At 42.8% G+C, this 24276-nt stretch overlaps 1 protein-coding gene and 1 non-coding gene across 2 annotated transcripts in view; one reads left to right on the top strand and one right to left on the bottom strand.

The window, feature by feature from the left end:
• Positions 1-24276, top strand: part of LOC126188806 (piggyBac transposable element-derived protein 4-like) — a 156769-nt gene that overhangs the window by 70563 nt on the left and 61930 nt on the right. The window lies entirely within an intron of this gene.
• Trnas-cga (transfer RNA serine (anticodon CGA)) lies at positions 21866-21940 on the bottom strand. Its single transcript has one exon. It is a non-coding gene; the product is annotated as a tRNA-Ser (tRNA).

The raw sequence follows: 24276 nt of genomic DNA, 5'->3' as shown, positions 1-24276 counted from the left end.
GGTGGTGACTGGGAACCATCAGAATTGTGGCCCAAGTTTTTGCCAGGATTCGACTGCTAGGGCTGATATCTTGTAGGTTCTCTTTTTTCTCCTTAAAATATGAGCTCGAGTGAGTATTGTTTGCTTGTGAGTGGAGGACGCCTGTATCTCTGCGTCGATCGTTGCGCGGTTTTGTGCTGCTATAGTTAGGTAAATTCTTTGGAGGCTGGAAGTTTAGCACATGAAGTTGGGAGGAGTGCCACGGGAAGTCAGAGAAGTATTTCCGCAGCTGTTTCTATCACTGTTTTATTACTGTGACGTATTCGTGTAGTCACATTACACTTTGATAGGGGGTGGCCCTGCAGTTGTCGAAACAATACCCCTCAATAAATGTCCGGTTCTCCAATCACAGACAGAGCTTTCATTTCTGACGCGTACAATGTTACAGTCGGTATTGTTCAATACGAATTAGTGTTTTACCTTCTTCGAGCTTCATATTACGTCTGTGAGCCGTTAATAAATGATCGCTACGAAGACAAGGTGGTTTTACTGGGAAAAATTCCTTCTTAAGCTTCCTCCTTCTTCAAGCTTTCCGCTGCACTGCATAACTTTGTTACCCGTAGAATACTGGTATGAGATTACCTCTCGACAAAACAGACATATTATCATGTTATTTACCTTCAGAACTTTATGAAAGCAAACCCAAACAGTACAAGACTGAACCCTAAATCTGAGCTGATAGTTATTAATAATTATCAGAGTAGTTATTGTTATGACAGCGGGATGTTTCAGCAAAGTACGACATGTAGTCAACATACTAGTGTTGCTATTGTTAGTTAACAACTGAGTAACATAACTTTGACGGAAAACAGAAATGTCTACAGGAAATACTTTGATCTCGTTTCAGATTCAGAAGAGGGTGCAAGATTAGACCACAGACGGCTCGAGTGCATTGATATGAAGCTGTTGTCGGTAAACAGAAATCAATGACTAGGAGAACCTGATATGCATTGAACCATGTATGTAGAACCACTGTTCCGTGCTTCGCTGCACATATATTCCTCAGATTTGAGACGACATACAAATAAATGCATTGTCTCCCTGTGACAATGGGTAGGACAATCGACGTGTCACTACAGTGCGACACCTCTCTTATTTGGCGGTGCAGCTAATCTATAGTCGAAAAATCAAATAATTATATCTGTTCTGATACACTGTCCAGTCACTTTAATATGATCACCTATCTAAAACCTGAACCACGTTTTGCAGCTCGGACCGCTGCAAGATGTGGAGGAAGAGAGTCACTGAGGTTCTGGCACTTAGCGGTAGGGATGTGGAGCCATCAAGTGCCGTGGCTATTTGCGATAGGTTTCTCGGTTCAGGAGCCACGAAATGTTCAGCCTGATCACAGCGGTCCCACAGATTCTCATTTGGCATTAAATACGGAGATTTGGTTGGCGAGGGCAGTGCGGTAAACTCATCCTGCTGTTCTACGAACCACGCACGTAGATTGCGAGCTGTGTAAAACGTTGCATTGTCCTGCTGGTCGATGCCATAGTGTCGAGGAAAAAAAATCTGCGTGTAGGGTAACATGGTCCCGATGAATAGATGGGCACATGTGTTGATTCATTATGTCTTCCAGAATGACGATCTCTCCCACTGAATGCTACAGAAACACTTCTCACACCATGATGCTCCCTCCATTGGCCTGGACCATTCGAACGCTTCTTGTAGGCTGTTTGCTTTCCGTCCGACAGGGTATACAATGCGAATCATCTGAAAAAGCCACCTGTCGCCACGCAGTGGGCGTGTAGTCGTGGTACTGGCGTGCAGGTTCCACCCTTCTTCGCCGATGAACGGCAGTGACAATGGGTGCATAAAGCAGGCGCCAGCTGCGGAGGCCCACACGCAGTAAAGTTCACCGAGCGGCCCCTGAGCAGACACTGTTGGCAGCCCCTTTGTTCATCTGGGCTGTCAGTTGCTCAACAGTTGATCGTCTGGTCGTCCGTACACATCTCCATCGCCTTCGTTTACTCTTTTCACTATAATCCGCGGTGCACCACACTTGCTACGATTTTTCCACGCACGATAAACAGGGCTATTACAAATGATTGAAGCGATTTCATAAATTCACTGTAGCTCCATTCATTGACATATGGTCACGACACACTACAGATACGTAGAAAAACTCATAAAGTTTTGTTCGGCTGAAGCCGCACTTCAGGTTTCTGCCGCCAGAGCGCCCGAGAGCGCAGTGAGACAAAATGGCGACAGGAGCCGGGAAAGCGTATGTCGTGCTTGAAATGCACTCACATCAGTCAGTCATTACAGTGCAACGACACTTCAGGACGAAGTTCAACAAAGATCCACCAACTGCTAACTCCATTCGGCGATGGTATGCGCAGTTTAAAGCTTCTGGATGCCTCTGTAAGGGGAAATCAACGGGTCGGTCTGCAGTGAGCGAAGAAACGGTTGAACGCGTGCGGGCAAGTTTCACGCGTAGCCCGCGGAAGTCGACGAATAAAGCAAGCAGGGAGCTAAACGTACCACAGCCGATGGTTTGGAAAATCTTACGGAAAAGGATAAAGTAGAAGCCTTACCGTTTACAATTGCTACAAGCCCTGACACCCGATGACAAAGTCAAACGCTTTGAATTTTCGGCGCGGTTGCAACAGCTCATGGAAGAGGATGCGTTCAGTGCGAAACTTGTTTTCGGTGATGAAGCAACATATTTTTCCTTAATGGTGAAGTGAACAGACACAATGTGCGAATCTGGGCGGTAGAGAATCCTCACGCATTCGTGCAGCAAATTCGCAATTCACCAAAAGTTAACGTGTTTTGTGCAATCTCACGGTTTAAAGTTTACGGCCCCTTTTTCCTCTGCGAAAAAAACGTTACAGGACACGTGTATCTGGACATGCTGGAAAATTGGCTCATGCCACAACTGGAGACCGACAGCACCGACTTCATCTTTCAACAGGATGGTGCTCCACCGCACTTCCATCATGATGTTCGGTATTTCTTAAACAGGAGATTGGAAAACCGATGGATCGGTCGTGGTGGAGATCATGATCAGCAATTCATGACATGGCCTCCAAGCTCTCCCGACTTAACGCCATGCGATTTCTTTCTGTGGGGTTATGTGAAAGATTCAGTGTTTAAACCTGCTCTACCAAGAAACGTGCCAGAACTGCGAGCTCGCATCAACGATGCTTTCGAACTCATTGATGGGGACATGCTGCGCCGAGTGTGGGAGGAACTTGATTATCGGCGTGATGTCTGCCGAATCACTAAAGGGGCACATATCGAACATTTGTGAATGCCTAAAAAAACTTTTTGAGTTTTTGTATGTGTGTGCAAAGCATTGTGAAAATGTCTCAAATAATAAAGTTATTGTAGAGCTGTGAATTCGCTTCAATCATTTGTAATAACCCTGTACTTTAACTATGGCGCCAAGTGAACAATTTAAAAACTTAGCCGTTTTGGAAATGCTGCCATCCTTGGCCCGAAAACCAATAATCATGCTCTTTTCGACGACAGATAAGTCGCTCCGTTTCCGCAGTAAGACATCAACCGCAATGTTTCCACCTACACCCGACACTCTTTATATACCTTCCACTGTTAGTGCTGACACATGCCGTCGGTGAGCGGATATTGCTCGCTCACATCGAACATAGGCGGTGGTCAAGTTAATGTGACTGGACTGTGCGTATACGAAGTGAGAATCACGAATCTTATGAATACTGCACGAAACTGAATGTATGTACAACGTAGTAGATATCTACCCTCTAATGTCAAAAGCTTCCGCCTATTATTTCTTTTGTAAATTTCGATTTTGTTGATTCTCAGAGGTACCATCGTGACAAGAACGAGGAAGTATCGTTTCACCGTTGGAGGCTGCAGGAACGGGATCCTTTATAAGAGTGGTCCATTGATCTTGACGGGGGCAAATATCACGCGAAATAAGCGTCAAACGAAAAAAACTACAAAGAACTAAACTTGCCTAGCTTGAAGGGGGAAACCAGATGGCGCTATGGTTGCCCGTTAGATGGCGCTGCCATAGCTTCAAATGGCTCTGAGCACTATGCAACTTAACTTCTGAGGTTATCAGTCACTTAGAACCTAGAACTAATTAAACCTAACTAACATAAGGACATCACACACATCCATGCCCGAGGCAGGATTCGAACATGCGACCGTCGTGGTCGCTCGGCTCCAGACTGTAGCGCCTAGAACCGCACGGACACTCCGGCCGGTGCTGCCATAGGTCAAACGGATATCAACTGTGATTTTTTAAATAGGAACCCCCAATTTTATTATATATTCGTGTAGTACGTAAAGAAATATTGATGTTGTAGTTGGACCACATATCCGCTTTGTGATAGATGGCGCTGTAATCATCACCAACATATGGCTCACAATTTTAGACGAACAGTTGGTAGCACGTAGGTTTTTTTAACTACAATAGAGAACGTAGGTACATTTGAACATTTTATTTCGGTTGTTCCAATGTGATACATGTAGCTTTGTGAACTGGTATTACCTGTAAATACCACATTAATGCAATAAATCCTCTAAATGATTTCCGTCAACCTCAATGCATTTGGCAATACGTGTAACGACCTTCCTCTCAACAGCCAGTAGTTCGCATTCCGTAATGTTCGCACATGCATTGACAGTGCGCTGAACATGTTGTCGGGAGTTGTCGGTGGATCACGATAGCAAATATCCTTCAGTTTTCCCCACAGAAAGAAATCCGGAGACGTCAGATCCGGTGAACGTGCGGGCCACGGTATGGTGCTTCGACGACCAATCCACCTATTATGATGTATGTTATTCAATACCGCTTCAAACGCACGCGAGCTATGTGCCGGACATCCATCATGTTGGAAGTACATCACCATTCTGTCATGCAGTGAAACATCTTGTAGTAAGTAACATAGGTAGAACATTCCGTAGGAAATCAGCATACATTGCACCATTTAGATTGCCATCGATAAAATGGGAGCCAATTATCCTTCATCCCATAATGCCTCACCATACATTAACGCGCGAAGTTCGCTGATGTCCCACTTGACGCCGCCATCGTGGAGTTTCCGTTGCCCAATAGTGTATATTATACCGGTTTACATTACCACCGTTGTTGAATGACGTTTCGTCGCTAAATAGAATGCGTGCAAAAATCTGTCATCGTCCCGTAATTTCTCTTGTGCCCAGTGGCAGAACAGTACACGATGTTCAAAGTCGTCTCCATGCAATTCCTGGTGCATAGAAATATGGTACGGGTGAAATCGCTGTTGATGTAGCATTCTAAACACAGACGTTTTCGAGATTCCCTATTCTCGTGCAATTTCTCTGCTACTAATGCGTAGATTAGCCGCGACAGCAGCTAAAACACTTACTTGGGCATCATCATTTGTTGCAGGTCGTGGATGACGTTTCACATGTGGCTGAACACTTCCTGTTTCCTTAAATAACGTAACTATCCGGCTAACGATCCGGACACTTGGATGATGTCGTCCAGGATACCGAGCAGCATACATAGCACAGTCCAGTTGGGCATTTTGATCACAATAGCCATACGTCAACACGATATCGACCTTTTCCGCCATTGGTAAACAGTCCATTTTAACACGGGTAATGTATCACGAAGCAAATACCGTCCGAACTGGCGGAATGTTACGTGATGCCACGTACTTAAACGTTTATGACTATTACAGCGCCATCTGTCACATAGCGAAAAAAGTGGTCCAACTAAAACATTCACATTTATTTACATACTACACGAATATGTAATACAAATGTGGGTTCCTATTTACAAAAAAATGGCTCTGAGTACTATGGGACTTAACATCTATGGTCATCAGTCCCCTAGAACTTAGAACTACTTAAACCTAACTAACCTAAGGTCAGCACACAACACCCAGTCATCACGAGTCAGAGAAAATCCCTGACCCCGCCTGGAATCGAACCCGGGAACTAGGGCCTATTTACAAAAAAAAAAATGCAGTTGATATCCGTTTGACCTATGGCAGTGCCATTTAGCGACCCAACCATAGCGCCATCTGGTTTCCCTCTTCAAGCTAGACGAGTTTCGTTCTTTGTAGTTTTTTCGTTTGATTCATATTTCGTCAGATATTTGGCCTGGTCACTATCAATGGACCATCCTGTATACAATAAAACTGATTTCTGTCTGCTGCTGTAAAGTTCTATGCTCTGCAGAAAATCAGAATACGTGAGTGTGGAAGCCTCGTTAATAACACATCGCGACGCACAGTATCAATATTGATTCAGTTGAAAGGTGACGTATAAGCGGAAGTATTCTCAGTCATTGACAGAAACTATGGTAGATCCAATTAGTTGATAGTATGCCCGCCTAGCGTATAACCATACATTAATAGCCAAATCTGCACTCAGTCATTCACTGACTGCAGAACAGACGATATAGTGCTATCGTGAGATTTATAATATCTAAAATTTTATTTCCTTGTTGTTAAACTGCTGCATAAGACTACACTTTAACCGCAGACATTAAGTTTTGGATGTGACTGGGTTATTTGCCATCCATTTCGTTAGTTTACGGCTGACGCTAATAGGGAGCAAATTAGTGGGAAGAGTTCTAGTTACACATTATTATGCCGAAACAAAAATCTTTCTTTGAATGCTGTATTACAGTTCAAAGTGATGGAGATACATGACAAATTGTTTTTCAGAATAATCACCAAGTCTCTGGAACCAACGGTCTACTACACGTTCAGTTGTCGACGGTAAGAAATTATCTCCCTGCGACGGACCCACGTTCTCATAGACGGAAAATATTTTCATCCTCAGATGTTCTTTCATCATGATGAAGAGATGGATACCGCATCATGGAAGATCTTCGTTCCTTCCTTCCTTCTTTCCTGATTAGGATCACACACATCTGTGCTGCCTTGGTCGGATTTTGGGATCTGTTTCACTACTGCTGATTGTGAGATTGCATTTGGTCAATATACCGCTAGAATTTACGGACAATTGAGACATTTCAGCCTCAAGAATTGTACTGTCGCGCGCACTTCAAGTTTTGAGTGCGTTTCATATTGTCGCTCCAGTGCAGTCGGGCACTTCACAACACAGTCACCTGTACCTCAGCAGAACTGGGTCTCGATGAAACGCGGAACACCTGTTGGCTTCTGGCATGGGACAATATCCTAACCTACTTTCTTAAGTTTCTACCTAAGCGTGTCTTGGACAGCAGAAATACACAGCCGATTTGAGGACCTGGGCTGCAAACTGCGCTGAGGGACACTCGTGTAAAACGTAGCACAAGTGGTGCTTTATTTATATTAATTGGTGGCTTAACAAAAAAACTGAGAAACGGCAGTTCTGTTTCTAATTTCAGGTTCTCACCAGCGGCATGTTAGTCAGGATGTGTGCATGCAAGCAGGAGTAAGTGCCAAAAAAACATGGCTGTTAGTAGTGGTAGTAACGTGTCCGCCGTGATGATGCGGATAAGAAAGAGTCAGATAAACTTTCTGAATAGTTCCTGAACACAAATGGTGTTCAACAGTTGCTGTTAATCGAGTAAATGTGAAAAATTCTTTATGCAATGAAACAATGTTATGTCACCACTGTTTTCTTGAATTGAGGTGACAGTGTGATGCCAGCTATACTAAGCGCCATATAAGATATTGTGGTGAATCACTGATTATTTTTTGAGCTTGTTGCGCTTCCTTATTTAAAAAATGGTAATACTAATCTTAATGTCGAAAACTGAAACAATGCAGACTTCTTAAATTTGACTTTTGGGAGATCGTACAGTAACATGTCAACTCACCCAGCAGATACGCAGTGGCAAATAGTGGCAGCTAATGTGATGCACAGACAGTTTGTACGTAATCTGTGTTACATAACTCGTAAAACAAGTTCTACAAGCTTAGCTACGACGATGACCTAGCGATTGCAGCTCAGAGCGACATATTCGATGAAGGTGAACTAACGCTCATTAACCATCTGGATAGGCTCTACCAGTATTACGAAACGTGGTGACTTTGCCCGAACCCTAATAAAACAGGTCAGTTCATTCCACCTAACCAATAGAATGACAGACAGTGAACTGAACGTAATCTTCCGCAACAAAACATTACGACATTGTCGACACCCCAGATACTTTGGTGTGACTAGCGACAAATCTCTGATATTTAGGAAATACTTACAACTAACACGACAGAAGTTAAATGGAGAAATATAATATCAGGAGAAGTAGCTGGTTCTATCTGGGGATCTAATGCAGAAACCTTAAGAACTGCAGCACAAGCACTGTCGCCGAAAACTGTTTTCCCGCGTGGAGTAAAAGTAGCCATGTCAACAAAATAGATATCCATCTAAATGATGCTATGAGGAGCGCGACAGCGATTCTTATATCCACACCAAGACTATGGCTGTCAATACTCGCCAGTATTTCCCCTCTAAATCTCCGACGACAACAAGCAGTAACACATGAATGGACGAAACTCAAAAGATCAACAGAATTACCCTTTCATGAACCACGAAAAAAATCTACCACTCACTTGATAAAGACCTAGAGAACCAATCAGGGGAAACACTGACCAACTCGCCCCAGAAAGCTACAATCTAAGACGTGAATGGAGAAATGAGTGGACGTACTTCCTTGGTCGTAGAAGTTTGGCAACACAGATTCGACAACCCAACGCCCGGGTGCGAACTAACCAAGAAAGATACGAGCTCCCTCTGTCGTATCAGAACTGTCTACACCGTGACGATAGCAACGGAACATGAATGTGACATCGGAACACATTATGGAGCACGTTTGGCACTTAGGCTCTGAAAGAAAATTCATTTGTCCGTGGAAAGATTTTCTAGACGCAACAGATGCAGAAATTAACTGTGTAGTCGCAACACCTGCAGCAGTTAACTGGTTGGAGTCTTTGGATATGATGAAAGTTGATTTCTCAATTTCTTTTGACTACTGCTGGTTTTCGAGCTTTCTTTACTCTGTTCATCGTAAGAATAAACCCGATGTAAGCACTACACCATGTATTCTTCCGCGTTTGCTTGAATCTCCTTGGATTTCGCTTCAAGTGGAGCGGAAGCCAAGCTGTATCCAGTACAGTCAAGTACGATCACAGGTTATGTCTTGTACTCTGTAACGCGCACATAGACTGAGCGATATCCAGGACAACAGTTTCACCTGTGCATTGGACTTGGATTGCACTGGTCAATCAGCTGGTCCAACTGACCTGCATGATGTGAGAAGTTGCAGAGACGAGCAGATATACAATATAGCTTGGAATGTCATTTATTTTTTAAAGGGAATGAAATTATATCTGGCAAAACACCAGCACTACCGTTCGCTTCTTAGGTGACCAGACGGAAAGCATAAAATGCTCTCGTTCCTAACGTAGTATTGTAATAACATTTATATTTTAAATATGGGTAATTTTTCTGAGTGAGCTATGTGTTATACAAAAGCATACTGCACGGATTTAACAGTGTTTTTGAATACTGAACCCACTAAAGGTATTAGTTGCAGACAGTCGTCTGGTAATCTCTTAGCTTCTTCCTCATCCGAATCCGAGAAACACATTTCATTTCTGGAATGATTATCTGCTGCTTTGATAATGAGTTGATGAACAACCGAATCTACAAACCCACCCAGGCGCTGCATTTTGTCCTCTTCTTTCATGACGTGCTGTTGTGTATCGCGCCAGCGTTCCGTAGTGACACGTGAAAAAGCTGCGTGCGTTAGATCCAGTACGACTGGCATCTTAACAACCTTGTTATTTCTCTAGACAAATCCCTCGACTAGATATCAGTTCTGCTGGGTTCATATTGCACACTGGATGTACGTCAAGTATCTTATTTGCGATCATTTTTTGAAACTTACATGTGCATTTTCTCAAATCAGCCAATTTTTTTGCCTACCATTCCTTACAGCCGAGGTTTTCGTTGCTGGATGTATTTGCCGAAAAATTAAAAGCCTTTGTTTCCTGTACTTCCACCTATACCACGGAGCGAGCCGAAGAAATGAGCTTAGAAATTCCTCATGAATACGAGCCTAACAACTGCAGTTGGAAGCTTACTGGGGCGATACGAAGTCATACATAGAAAGCAGAGAGTCTGTCCCTCCTGTGATGAACATTTCACCTCGGGCACTGCCAACAAACACACTGCGACGATATGACCAGTCAAGTGCGGATGGAAGCGACCGGCGGCCGTTCTCTTATCCGAGTTCGCAGGCTGTTAATTCAGCTCCAGTGCCCAGCGTTTCCACCGCAGCATATTTGCAGCAAACACGCTGCGTATCGGCGGCTGCGACCGGCTACAGGTTTCCACGCATCTGCCCTCTGCTCTCTCGCGTCATTACGCGCTGGCCGAACACGCGCAATTTCCGGCCGATGCTCATTAGCGTTGCCCGGGTTCGAGCCAGGAACGTGTGTTGACTAAGCGGAGCACACCGCGGCCAACAGCTTGCTTTTGTAGACCCGTTTAGTTCACGCGTTTACCTCCGACTGAGGCGCGAATTTTATAGTTATAGGTTTTCTGCGACTTCAGACTCGTTTACACACGTCTATTGGTGAAAATGCTAAATACATACAATTTGCGCTATCTCTGTAGCTTTGTCCATCAGAGAGATCATAGGTCATACTTTTACTAACGACGAAATAGAAAATGAGACCAATTGTCAAGGAGGAGACGGCGGTCTCAATGTAATTTATTAAAAAGATTCTTTTAATTTAAAAAATACTTTTAATGTCTAGTTCACTATTTTGAGTATACTATTAAAGCACGATGGCTCGTTTCAGTTGTTTTCTACACCTATCTTTGCACAATTCAAATCGTAAAAAATACTGATGAATATTATCATTAACAGTGATCATGCAGTGGCATGCATTCGTATTGTGGGTCGCCAAGGTTATGACAGTATTTAGTTATAGACTTCACCGTAAGCGAGCCAGGTTTTAATCCATACTCTCGCAAGATGACAGTTATGAAGGAAGAAAATGGCCAAGGGCATTAGTAAAAACTGCACACCACATGGTCATTGTTGCTTTTGTACAGCAGATATTGTAGTGAGAACAGTGCACGTAACAGTAACAAAAATTATCATTTGTACCATAGCCTGGCATAAAATGGAATAATCTTGCAAGGGGTATAAAATAGTCATCATTAAGAAATTCGCACAAGTTAAAAGTAAAATGCAGCAAGTCCAACTTGTGTTGTAAGACACTTCAAAGTACCTCAAGCAACGCTATGGAACAGCTGGAAATATCTTTTACCGTTGGATGTTCCATTCTCACTATAATACCTGCTGCACAGTTGCAAATCATGGGCATGTGATCCATGTTGGTTCCATGCGCTTCAGTCCGGAACCGCGTTGCTGCTACGGTCGCAGGTTCGAATCCTGCCTCGGGCATGGATGAGTGTGATGTCCTTAGGTTAATTGGGATTTTAGTTCTAAGTCTACGGGACTGATGACCTCAGATGTTGTCCCATAGTGCTTAGATCCATTTGAACCATTTTGAATCCTAACACAACTGGCCATTTTCCATTTTAAAAACCGTCGTCTTGCAAGATTATGGTTTTAAAAAAATGTTCAAATGTGTGTGAAATCTTATGAGGCGTATCTGCTAAGGTCATCAGTCCCTAAGCTTACACACTACCGAACCTAAATAATTCTATGGTTTAAAACCTAGCTCGCTAAAGATGAAGTTTTTGACTACATATGGTCGTAGTCTTGTTGGCTCATAAAACGAATGAATGTCATTTGTGGCGTCCCAGTGACAGCTGTGACGTAAACACACTTAAAAAAAAAACACACATTACAACGGGGAATGTATGTCGCTACGAAATAAATGTACACGAACCTTGTGTGTTTCACCGACCACATAGGCGGCGTAAAATTTTCCTGTTATATAGTAAATACTAAATTTACTCTTAATATTAGGGGAGTAAGCTCTTTAAATGAAATAACTTGTATGTTATTAGTAAGGGAGAAGGACGCTCCTCGATTGTTCTTCTCTTCCTCTCTCTTCGCTTGTTTTGTATTAGGCAGCCGTTGTGGCCGAGCGGTTCTAGGCGCTTCAGTCTGGAACCGCGCTGCCGCTACGGTTGCAGGTTCGAATCCTGCCTCGTGCATGGATGTGTGTGATGTCCTTAGTTTAAGTAGTTCTAAGTTCTAGGGGACTGATGACCTCAGATGTTAAGTCCCGTAGTGCTCAGAGCCATTTGAACCATTTGTCTGTAGTAACATGAAGTACACATCTTGTACCACGAAAGTAATGTAAGCATTTATACCGTTAACCTCGTTCATCATCATCATAAGTTGCTGTGCTCATTTCTGAGCGACGTGACCCCATGAACCAAGCGTCTCCATCCCGGACAGTTGCCAGCTTCTCTTAGTGCCTACTGAAAAGGTAGACCGGAGACCTTGATTTAATATATCCATCTGCTCGCTGTTCTTCCTCTTGGTCTCGTGCCCTCGATCTTTCCTTGGAAGGTTATTTTCTCTAGATTTTCTCCATCTCTTCCTACAGGATGGCCAAAGAACTGGAGTATTTTTTCGGTGACTTGAAAAGAAAGCCGTCTGCATGTATAGAGTTGTTCAATAATGGACACATTTATTGCTCTTTCGGTACATTTCATCCTACGCCAGCACCAAAGCTCAAACGCACCAATGCGCTGTTTGTCTCTGGCCTTGAGTGTCCATGTTTCGCAACCATAAGAGACGATAGTAAACACGAGTGTTTCAGCTAGCCGGATCTTTGTGTTATTTGTTACTGCTCTGCTAGCGTGATCCGCCTTCTTATCTCATGTTCACAACTTCCCATGCTGCAGATGGTTGAGTCAAGATAGATGAAGGAATGCAAGGAATGGATTGTTCTTCTCGATCAATTATCATGAGTTTACACTTGCTGAGGTAGATGTCTAATCCATATGCTAGACTAATGTCCTTCATTCTTGTTAGTAGCTTAACATGTTCATCTTCGCTGTTGGCTGAAAGCCCAGTGTCATCAGCAAAATGGAGGTTGTTGATAGTTCTCCCACCAATTGAGTTGCCTTTGGATCATCCATCAAGAGCTTTTGTAATGACATGTTCTGTACACATGTTGTGCAGTTGTGGGGATAGCACACAACCCTGTCCCACACCTTTTGCTTCTCTGAAGGAATCAGACATGCCACAACTTGTCTTTACATCCGCGAAGTGATCATTTTATAGACTTTTCATCAAAGCTATCAAGTGGGGTTGGACACCGAACTCTGCAAACAACTGCCACAATATTTCCCAGACAACACAGTCAAAGGCTTTCCTATAGTCAAGGAAGCAGATGAAAACACGAACACAGAACTCTCACGATTTTTCTATTATTTGTCTGTTGTTAAGGATCTGTTCACGAGTTCCTTTCCTTTCAACAAAACCTGCTTGTTCTGTGGACACGTGAGGCTGAAGGTACGGCTTCCATCTTTGGATCACGATTTAGAGCCAAATTTTACTAGCGTGACATTTGAGGGCAATAGTTCGGTAGATGGAGCAGTTCCTTATAGAACCTTTCTTGTGTAAGTAGAATGAAGAGAGACTTTGACCGGCCACTCCCCAGTTTCCCGTACTGTTTTACACAATTAGTGCAGCACATCAGTACTTTTTCTTTGATCATTTCTGCAGATATACGGTCTACACTACGGGATCTATAATTCTTCAGATGTTGAAACGTATTCTCTATTTCCCTGCGTAAAATTGTAGGTTCCAACTACTTGACTGTCCGTACTATTGTTAATTTCAGAGTTAAACTTTTCACAGTACTGTTTCCACGTCGCAGCAACGTCTTCCTTGTCTCCGATAGGGTTAGCCTTCTCGTCATCTAACAGCACTTACGAGGATTAAATTCACCGATGATGATGCTGATTTTCTTGAAGAGATCAAGTACCTAATTGCGATTATGATGCTGTACTATTTCATTACAGATACCATTAATGAAATACGCTCTGTCCTTTCTACAATTCCGTTGTATTACTCTGCACAGGTTCTTGTATCTGTCTTCATCCTGGGTATAGTGGATACCTGTTTTTCCTCAGATGGCTTGTCTTCCCAATTAACTGTAGTGTGGACTGCGATATCCAGGGATGTTTTGCTCTCTGCAAATGTACTGATGTCGTAAGTGACTGGGAAACATCATTCTTCATTCGGTCCATATTTGTGATGCTGGTGATTCCTTATCAGAACAGATCTTCTGAAGTTTTGGTCTTACAAGTTCATCAGATTTGCGAATATATTCCTTGCTCATGAGTCTTAGCTGACTTTCTTCCCTCTTCTTGGTAGATTTACGCATAATGCGCATTTTCATTTGTTGCAGAATATGATTACTACCACAGTCAACTCCGGGAAAGGTTTTACAATGTAAGACTGAAGTCTTCCAACGTCTTCCCACTAGGATGAAGTCAGTTTGGTTTCTAAATCCATCACTATGTGATATCCATGAGTATAGTCATCTTGGGTGATGTTGGAACATTGTGTTAGAGATGGACATGTCGTTACTCACACAGATTTCCTGGAAGTACCTGCCTCATTCATTTCTCTCACCAAGACCATGAAGTCCAACGACGGATCGTAAGTGTGAGTCTTGGGTAGTATCTACAACTTTAGCACTGAAGTAGCCTTGGATTAGTGTCTGTTCTTTGGTAGGGATGTTACTAAGGACTTGCTCCAGTTGTTCATAGAACGTCTCCATCTCCTCATCTGACGCTGTAGGTATAGGAGCATAGATCTGAATTATGTTAAGTCTGCACGGGGAAGCATTCAGTTTTATAGAGATGATCCTGTCATTAGTGGGTTCGTAACCTATAATGCAGTTGGTCAGATTTCTACGAAAAACAATCGCAACACCGTTTTTACTTTGGTCATTATTTCCTTAAAAGTACATAGTGTTGCTTCCTTGACTCACGAAATGGCTATCTCCTCTCCAGTGAGTCTCACTAAGCCCAAGAATATCCAGGCCATGCAGGTCCATTTCCCTTTCTACTATGAGAAGTTTTCCTGTCTGGATTAGCCCACGCACATTCCATGCTGCAATCTTTCTTACAGTGTGCAGGGATAATTTGCACTGTGATGTTGACCTAGTGACTTCTCTCAATCCTGTGCCCCCTTTCCCCCCACCTCATCCCCCCTCACTCCTCTTCGCCCGGAGATCCGACTGGGGTACTTTAAGCACCGGATAATTTAGAACCGAGCAAAGCCATGGGGTTCTCGTGGGAAAAGTATCAGTGGTGGTTTCCCGTTGCGTTCCGGTGACCTCCATTTCCTGTCTGCTCACCGACTCATTTTCCCGCTGCGGTTGGTTACCCCACCTTTCTCTGAGTTTCTCGGCTTAATAGGGGCACCACGTGTAGGTAGGAAGTTGGAGAATTGAGGTGACAGAGGCTAAGACAACTCTCATGCTAAGTTCTTGTAATCGCGTATCACCCCCATTTTTTTGCCAGTCTCATGATGTTAGCAGAGACTCCCCCAGGTCATCTCCTGGGCCCAACCTTGTTAATATAGTTCTTTAAATTTTGTATCTGAGTTATTTCGATATACAGTGAGCCCTCTATCATGTTGCTTTTGCTTGCATTTAATTAATTTTTCTTTAGATATCTACTGCTCCACTCTTTTAGTGGCCGCTACTTCAACGGACGCCATTTCGCGTCGACCTAAAAAAGTGAAATCTTTTCGGAAGTACAGAGATTGCCCGCTTCAGTATCTAACAAACGTTCTTTCATTTACAGATATGATCCACAGCGGAGAGCAACATTTGTTTTAAGATCTTACTTTCAAGCTTACGCCGAGAGCCACGATTCGACTACCACGGGCTGAATATGATTGTGAGAGGATTCTTCTTAGAGAATTATGTGGGTCTACAGTGATTTCAATACTTGAGCCCATGCTCGTAAAATACAAATACGCCAAGGCTTATTATAATACTGTTATATCTTCATCCTTAAGTAATATTCTTGGAAGAAAGTGCGTCCATTATGTTTGATGATTTTACTACTCAGTAGTGAGTTACGTAAATGTAAAACCAATTTTGAAATAGTTTTCTAAAATAGTTAAAAACTCAAAAGTCAAAAATCAAAGCATATATATAAATCTCTTTGAATGGTAGATTTCAAGTAACAATCATTTAACAATTTTTGCATATTGGATCACACAATTACAATCACGCGTGTAAATAGACACAAAACAAATCAGAAAATTATAGATAAATATACAAATATACTCCTCTCGAAGAGCCACTTCACATTCCATGACTACAGCCAATGATGATGTTTTTCAATGCATATTTATGTCTTTAAACAACTGAAACTAGTCGCTGTGTGTTAATTGTTTACCGAAAGTTGCGGTGTTAACATTAAAAATTGTTTTACATTAAGAAATACTAAATGTTACGTCACGATTACCTAAATTGAAACTACCGAGCGAGGTGGCGCAGTGGTTAGCACACTGGACTCGCATTCGGGAGGACGACGGCTCAATACCGCGTCCGGCTATCCTGATTTAAGTTTTCCTTGACTTCAATAAATTGCTTCAGGCAAATGCCGGAATGGTTAGTTTGACAGGACACGGCTGATTTCCTTCACCATCCTTCCCAAAACCAATGAGACCGATGACCTCGCTGTTTGGTCTCTTCCACCTAATCAGTCCAGTCCTAGATTGAAAACTACCAAACTCAAGTGCATTCATGCCTCTTGATGTTGTTTATAATTTCATTCTTATATGAGCTTAATTTTACCATTTTCAGTACAGAGAAAAGTCATTCCTACAAATGAAGAATTATATTAAAACATGGTGAAAATTGCGTGCATTTAACGGTACTGGAAATGTTAGGTGATTATCACAACATTGCACCACCAGAATTAGTGTACGTGTAGACCATCGTAATAATTCCACGTGTAAGAAATGTCGAATGACTGACGTGAGAGACATCGCACAGGAATTTGGCTACATTGCACTGACAGTAGAATGAGTATTGACGAAATGGAATCAGGCACCAACACTTTCTGAAGGGCAACACCACGAGACGATCGCAGGACTGTGCGACTATTGTTGACTAATACACAAAGGGCAACAGCCGAAATCCGGGCACAGGTTAGAGGCAAAGTGTCACCACGAACCATCTGGAAGAAATTAGAGGAAGCTGGGTTCAAATCTCTGGTGATATATGGTGGTGCCGACATCACACTACCGTAAACAGACTCACATAGCGTAGAGCACGCTTTGGCATCCGTAAGTCACGTGTGATGTTTCACGTGCTTGCCTAGGGGTCTTTTAGACGAGAGAGTGCGAGCGGGCTGCAGTGAGCTGAAACAGTTCATATAACACGGAGTGAATGAAATAAGAGCGTTCAGATGAGAGCGCGTGACCAGGTGCTTCGACTCTCTGAAGCTGACACGCCGGCTGTAAAGCGAATCGCCTGCTACTCGCATCAGACTATATAATTCCTTCATGCAGGCGACAACGCGTGAGTAGCACAGGCGACTTTCGGCGTCCATTGTTAGTCTTTGGTTTTCAGCTAGCAGATTGTCGTCCTGCTGAGAAAATGGAGAAATTTGTATCTGTGTTTGATGCTGTACAATTGATACAAGAAATTCAGGCAAGACCGGCAATTTGACACAAATTCTGAGTAATTATAGTTTTTATTTTGTACTTAATTTAAAGTTCTTCATCATGATGAAAGGATCATGATGAAGAGATTCCCGTTATTATAGATGAGTGCGAAAGTTGTATATCAGTAACAGAAACATGTTTTACAAAAACTCGACGAAGTAATGAAGTGATTTTTGATGCGTTTTCGTTGCGCTTCATTTTCTTAATGTTACCTTTGTTTTGGGAAATCGCGTTATGATAAATGTTTTTTTTATGTTTTCATTACAACATCCCTCAGTTTCAGGTTACAACTCAACAGTTCACGAATAAAACCTGAATTAAACATTTAAATTTCCAGTTTTAGTGTAAATACACTTTATTTATAAGTAACAGACAAGTGGATAACCACGTAGGACAAAAATTATCCGTAGCTAACACTGCCCGTTGTACATCCTCGTCCGCAGCACGTGGTTGTGCGGTAGCGTTCCCGCTTCCCGCGCCCGGGTTCCCGGGTTCGATTCCCGGCGGGGTCAGGGATTTTCCCTGCCTCGTGATGACTGGGTGTTGTGTGATGTCATTAGGTTAGTTAGGTTTAAGTAGTTCTAAGTTCTAGGGGACTGATGACCATAGATCTTAAGTCCCATAGTGCTCAGAGCCATTTGAACCATTTTTTTGTACATCCTCCTGGTCGGTTCACTACTACCGATTTCTAGGCGAATATTTAATACAATGATAGCATACGCAAACAAAGCGATCGAAATGAGACATCGCACGATAGTATGCAACACATCTAATGTAGGCCTATAGCGATTACCATCCTCGCTGGTGAAGGAAACCACCAGTACTCTACGCTTGCTTACAATAGTCGACGGTAGTTTTACAATTGCAGCCATGATAATTTGACTGATATGGTAATTGCTGAAGGATACCTGAATCGTATCCAGTACTTGGCAAAAATAGTATATGGTTGAAATGGCTCTGAGCACTATGGGAGTTAACAGTTGAGGTCATCAGTCCCCTAGAACATTAAACTACTTAAACCTAACTAACCTATCACACACATCCATACCCGAGGCACGATTCGAAACTGCGACGGTAGCGGTCGCGCGGTAAGTAAAGTATAGTCCCTGTTACCATAGCCAGTATGATCAGCTGTTCAATTGCACATACGAGCCGGATAATGCAAGACCCCTAATTGTTGTTCACACCAAGAACATGTACTGAAGCGTAGATCGCTACAAGACGTGGAGGAAGAGAGTCATAGAGGTTGTAGGTTTCTCGGTTGAGTATACATGGCATGTACAGCCTGGTCGGAGAGGTCCCACAGATTTCGTTTGGGTTTATATATGGGTAATTTAGCGGCCAGGTCAATATGGTAAACTCACCGTATTGCTCTTCGAATCACGCACTTACAAAGCTACTGAGAAGTGGCCTTGTCCTGCTGAGAGATGCCATTGTGCCAACAAAACCAAACTGCATATAGGGGTGGACACAGTCTCCAGGGATAGATGCACACTTGTGTTAATCCATTTTGTATTCCAGAAGGACGAGATGTCCCAAGGAATGCCATGATAACTTTCCCAGACAGAACACTCCCAACTCCAACATGGGTGCCGCATATGATTGTGGAAGGTGGTTGGTTAAAATTGCTCTGAGCACTATGGGACTTAACACTTGAGGTCATCAGTCCCCTAGAACTTAGAACTACTTAAACCTAACTAATCTAAGAACATCACACACATCCATGCCCGAGGCAGGATACGAACCTGCGACCGTAGCAGTCGCACGGTTCCTGACTGAGTGCCTAGAACCGCTCGGCCACTGCGGCCAGCTAAAGGGTGTTTGCTTTCAGACATTTCAAGCCATACACACCAATGGCTATCTGTCCGATGCAGCATAAATCGTGGTTAAACCGAAAAGTCATCTGTTGTTACCATTTAGTGGACGTCCATTCTCAGTACTTATTAGTGGTTTCTTCATTCACCTCTGCCTTTCTTGTATTCTGACCTGATATTTGTGAGTGTTTCGTATCGGGCAACTTAACCTCTGATCTGTGTTTACATTCCGCGCTGACCAGTTTCAGCTGTAGTGGCTCATCGAAAGCTAAGTACTAATTAATTGTATGTGTATAGTGGTTTATTTAGCAACTTAAGTAGTCTTCAACCGGTGTTATTGGCGTTTTCTGATGAAATAATTTCAGAAGAAATTTTTGGGAACTGCTTTCAGTTTCGTTACTGTGTCATTAGACGTTTGATTTTCTTTCTGTGTTAGTCTTTTGTTATATTCTCATTTGCTGTTGATTAATACTGTCAACAATGGTACTTAATTTCCTTGTAGAGCAAGTTTGTGATTATTGTAGTCAGTTTTTTAAGATCTTCTTATTGTAGTTTTCTTGTTTCAATAACTGTAAAATTTCCCATGAGGGAGAAGTGTGGGCTTCGCCGCACTTTCGTGAGTAGTGGATTGCGGTGTGAGCCTTGTTCGAAGTGTTTTCACTGGGGGGAATGCAGTGGGGAAGCTAGTGGGCATTCTGGTGAGATCCTCTCCTAGAACTGCAGGTTATGTAGCAAGAGTAAGTTGATAGAGGAGCAGGAACGTAAGATCTGTGCCCTTCAGGTGCCGCTAAAAAACGCACGGGAGGAGCTAGATAGGATGAGGAGGGAGAAGGGGGTTGGGGAATGGGAGCTGGCTGTAGGCAAGTGATCTGCTAGGGGAAGGAGATTTTCAGATAGTTTTACTATTGGTGTTTGGAATAGATATGACCAACTGTCAGTCTAGGGGAGAGGAATCTCTAGTAGCTGTAGATGTAGGAGGTATGCAGCAGACCTCAGCAGTTACGGTGGCTAGGACAGTTGCAAAGTCTAAGAGAAAGAAGAAGGTTCTGCTGTTAGGTAGTTCTCATGGTACAGGTGTAGGCCAGAAGTTGCAGGAAGTGTTGGGGAGTGAGCACCACGTCACCAGCATTGTGTAGCCTAATGCAGGATTGGCTCAGGTGATTGTTCTCATGGGAGGGTTATGTAGGGATTTTACTAAAGAGGATCAGGTAATGATTGTGGGTGGGGCTGGTAATAGTATTGATAGGGATGGAGCGTATGACATAGATGGTGACCTGGAAAAGATAGCAACTCAGACTGGCAACACGAATGTGCATTTCGTCGAACTGTCTCAGCGTCAGGATCAGCCTCATCATAATACAGCCGTCAGATGTAATAACATTAGACTTGGGGGTGCGCTGATGACAGTAGGCATGAGTCACATTTCAGTGGTGTCGGTGGAGTCTATCAGCAGGACGGGTTTCACTACACATGGCCTGCACCAAAACAGGTATGGAAAGGGGAGGTTGGCAAAGCTTATAGGTGACAGCATAGGTGGGGGTGATGGGATCACTCATGGGAAAATTCCTGTACTAGTGGGTGTTAGAGCTGTACCTTTTTTAGATTGAAGTTATCTGATAGGTATTCCTGCTTCAGGGAAGTCTCTCTAACAATGAAACCACTTTCGACAAAGTTTAGGTATCCGATTAATGAGGGAATTAGTATATTTCATCAAAATATACAAATTATTAGAAATAAAGTTAGTGAACTGCTTATAGATGTTGACTCTGAAATTATTGGTATATCTGAACACTTCTTAAATAAGGAGACAATTCAGAGGCTTCATTTACCAGGATAAAGGTTGGCTGGCAGCTTTTCTAGGAACTCTTTGCGGTGTGGGGGAGTAGTCATGTATATGAAAAACGGTATCCCATTTGAGTCAATTGATGTTTCAAAGTACTGCACTGGTGTATGAATGTTGTGCAGGTGTGGTTAAATTTAGTGGAGCTAAACTTCTGACTGTTGTTATTTATGGATCCCCAGACTCCGATTTCACAACATTTTTGCTAAAGCTAGAGCAGGTTCTTGGTTTTCTTTATAGGAAATTCAAAAAGTTAGTTATATCTGGTGACTTCAATATTAATAGTATAAGTGAATGTGCCAGGAAAAGTATGCTGGTGGACCTCCTTGATTCATATAACCTTATGCAAACCGTATTCTTTCCAACGAGAGTGCAAGGGAACAGTAGAACAACAATAGACAACATTGTCTTCATTCCTCATAACTAGAAGGGCATTCTGTTAGCAAAAAGGTGAATGGCCTTTCAGATCATGATGCATAAATTTTAACTGTAAAAGATATTTGTGCTACAACACATGTTAAATATCCAGAATGAGATTTTCACTCTGCAGCGGAGTGTGCGCTGATATGAAACTTCCTGGCAGATTAAAACTGTGTGCCCGACCGAGACTCGAACTCGGGACCTTTGCCTTTCGCGGGCAACTGCTCTACCAACTGAGCTACCGAAGCACGACTCACGCCCGGTACTCACAGCTATACTTCTGCCAGTACCTCGCCTCCTACCTTCCAAACTTTACAGAAGCTCTCCAGCGAACGTCGTCCATGAGAAAACATTCTAGTCGGGAACTATCCGTAGTTCCTCACTCTTCATGTCGACCCGCAGTAATAACCGCTACTGTTCACGTACTTCTTCCAAACACCAGCAAAGGGAAATGTAAATGGGGACCGCTGACAACATTCGACCTTTCATTGATCAGCTAGTGGTCAGAAGCACCACGCGTTTCAATTATGACTGAGTTAACACTGCGGTACATTGGGAAAGCACCGATCAGACAAATAGGAAATTTAACCCTGCGGTGAACACATATGAAGTAACATGGTATGGCTCAGCCAATCTGTTGGTAATTTATCAAGACTTGGTACTCACATCTAGGAGCAACCTCTGTACTTCTATGAACGATAATTTGAACCAACAGTTTTAATGACAAATCGGTTCACTATTGTATATAAAAATTGGTACAAGAACTCACCTGCGTATTTCGTCTTTGTGGTCTTCCATTCGAATGCAAGTCCAAGATTCCCTATACCGAGCAAGCGCCTTAAACTCTGAATAACTACCGCATCCTACCTCCATTTGAACTTCCTTAATATCTTTATACCTTAATCTCCCACTATAATTTTTTCCCTTTTCCCCTCTATCTCTCTCTACTATATCCTCACTAGTTATTTTATCTACTCATCTAATCTTAAGTAATCTTCGGTAGTACCGTATTTCAAAAGCGTATATAGTATTCTTGCCTGAATTGCTTATCAACCACGTTTTACATATGTACGTGACTGTCTCGAGATCAATGCTTTCGATAAAGCCTTCTCAGCACTACAGTTTGGATGTTAAGAAATTGTTCTTTTTCAGAATACCTTTGCTTCTAGCTCCCAGTTTGCGTTTTCGAGCGTCCCTCCTCTGGCCAAGTTCGTTTATTTTGCTTTCCAAATAGCAAAACTCGTCTACTGCTTTTAATGTTTCATTTCCTAGTTGAACGGCCGGTCGATGTGGCCGAGCGGTTCTAGGGGCTTCAGCCTGGACCCGCGTGACCGCTACGGTCGCAGGTTCGAATGCTGCCTCGGGCATGGATGTGTGTGATGTCCTTAGGTTACTTAGGTTTAAATAATTCTAAGTTCTAGAGTACTGATGACCTCATTTTAAGTCCCATAGTGCTCAGAGCCATTTTAACCATATTGAATCTAGTCGAACTCCCTTATATTCGCCTAATTTAATTCTGCCACAGTCCATTCCTCTTGTACTACTTTTGTTGGTTTTCATCTGATCACACTATCCATCAACAGCTTACGTCTCTGACAGAATTTCAATGGAGGCGGCATACAATTTGGGCATTAGGGGTTTAAATTGCTAGCGTTCTGTTGTGCTTGCGTGTGTCAATTTCCTTGTCTGCAGAAACCAAGAGACTAACATCTGCTTTGTACCGCCTGAGAACAATTGACGCCCGTCACACAGTGGATACACACAATAATATGCCTACAGCATGTGCAGTACAGCGGACAAGTGATGAAAAATCAATGCCAGAATAAGACGTTTTTATTATAATTGTCATAACCGGTCGACAATAAATTTTGATAAACTTCCCAGAAGTACTATTTATATCTCTCTTCCTTCGAAATTTATTTTCCTTCCCATTTACATCTGCGGTTTCCTTTGGAATTAAGAGGTCGTATAGAAACGCTATAAAAGGTATCTGTGTCTGCTAGTCTACACATTTACTTTTAGGTAATACTTAGTGTCAAGACGAACTCTTGCGTATTGAGATCTACAGGTAGTCTCTGAGTGGAATGGATCTGAGACATGAGAATCTTCAGTTTCTCAATTCAGTTATGGCCGGTTTAGCCTATCAGGATACATGAACTCACGGAACAGATAATCTCCAACAATACTTCGAAAAATCGTTATAGATTCTCAAATGTGGTGTCGGCAGCGCATTACCTGATGTCTGCATCGTATCACGATCATTTCACAAAACTGCTGTGTGTCCAGAAACTGTTTAATCCATATGCGGACCTGCTTACAGAAGATGAAAGGCGGTATGGACATTTTCGGCAAGACGGGGCAACAGCGCTCACTGCCTTGGCCATCTCGTAACGAGTTCTTACGGTGTTTGCTGAAGAGAGGACAGGGCAACCTCATGATCACTTCGATCTCCTGATTTCTCGGCCGGTGATTTTTATATGTGGGACGAACTGAGGAGTGAAATGTACTAAAATAATTGTCAAGATGTGCCAGAGCTTCAGCAGAACAATGAAAACGGTAGAGCTGACAACACCAGGCTGAGGTGC

This window comes from Schistocerca cancellata, chromosome 5 (genome assembly GCF_023864275.1).
Source record: "Schistocerca cancellata isolate TAMUIC-IGC-003103 chromosome 5, iqSchCanc2.1, whole genome shotgun sequence".
NCBI classification, from domain to species: Eukaryota; Metazoa; Arthropoda; class Insecta; order Orthoptera; family Acrididae; genus Schistocerca; species Schistocerca cancellata.
This window is presented reverse-complemented; position numbering and strand designations above follow the sequence as displayed.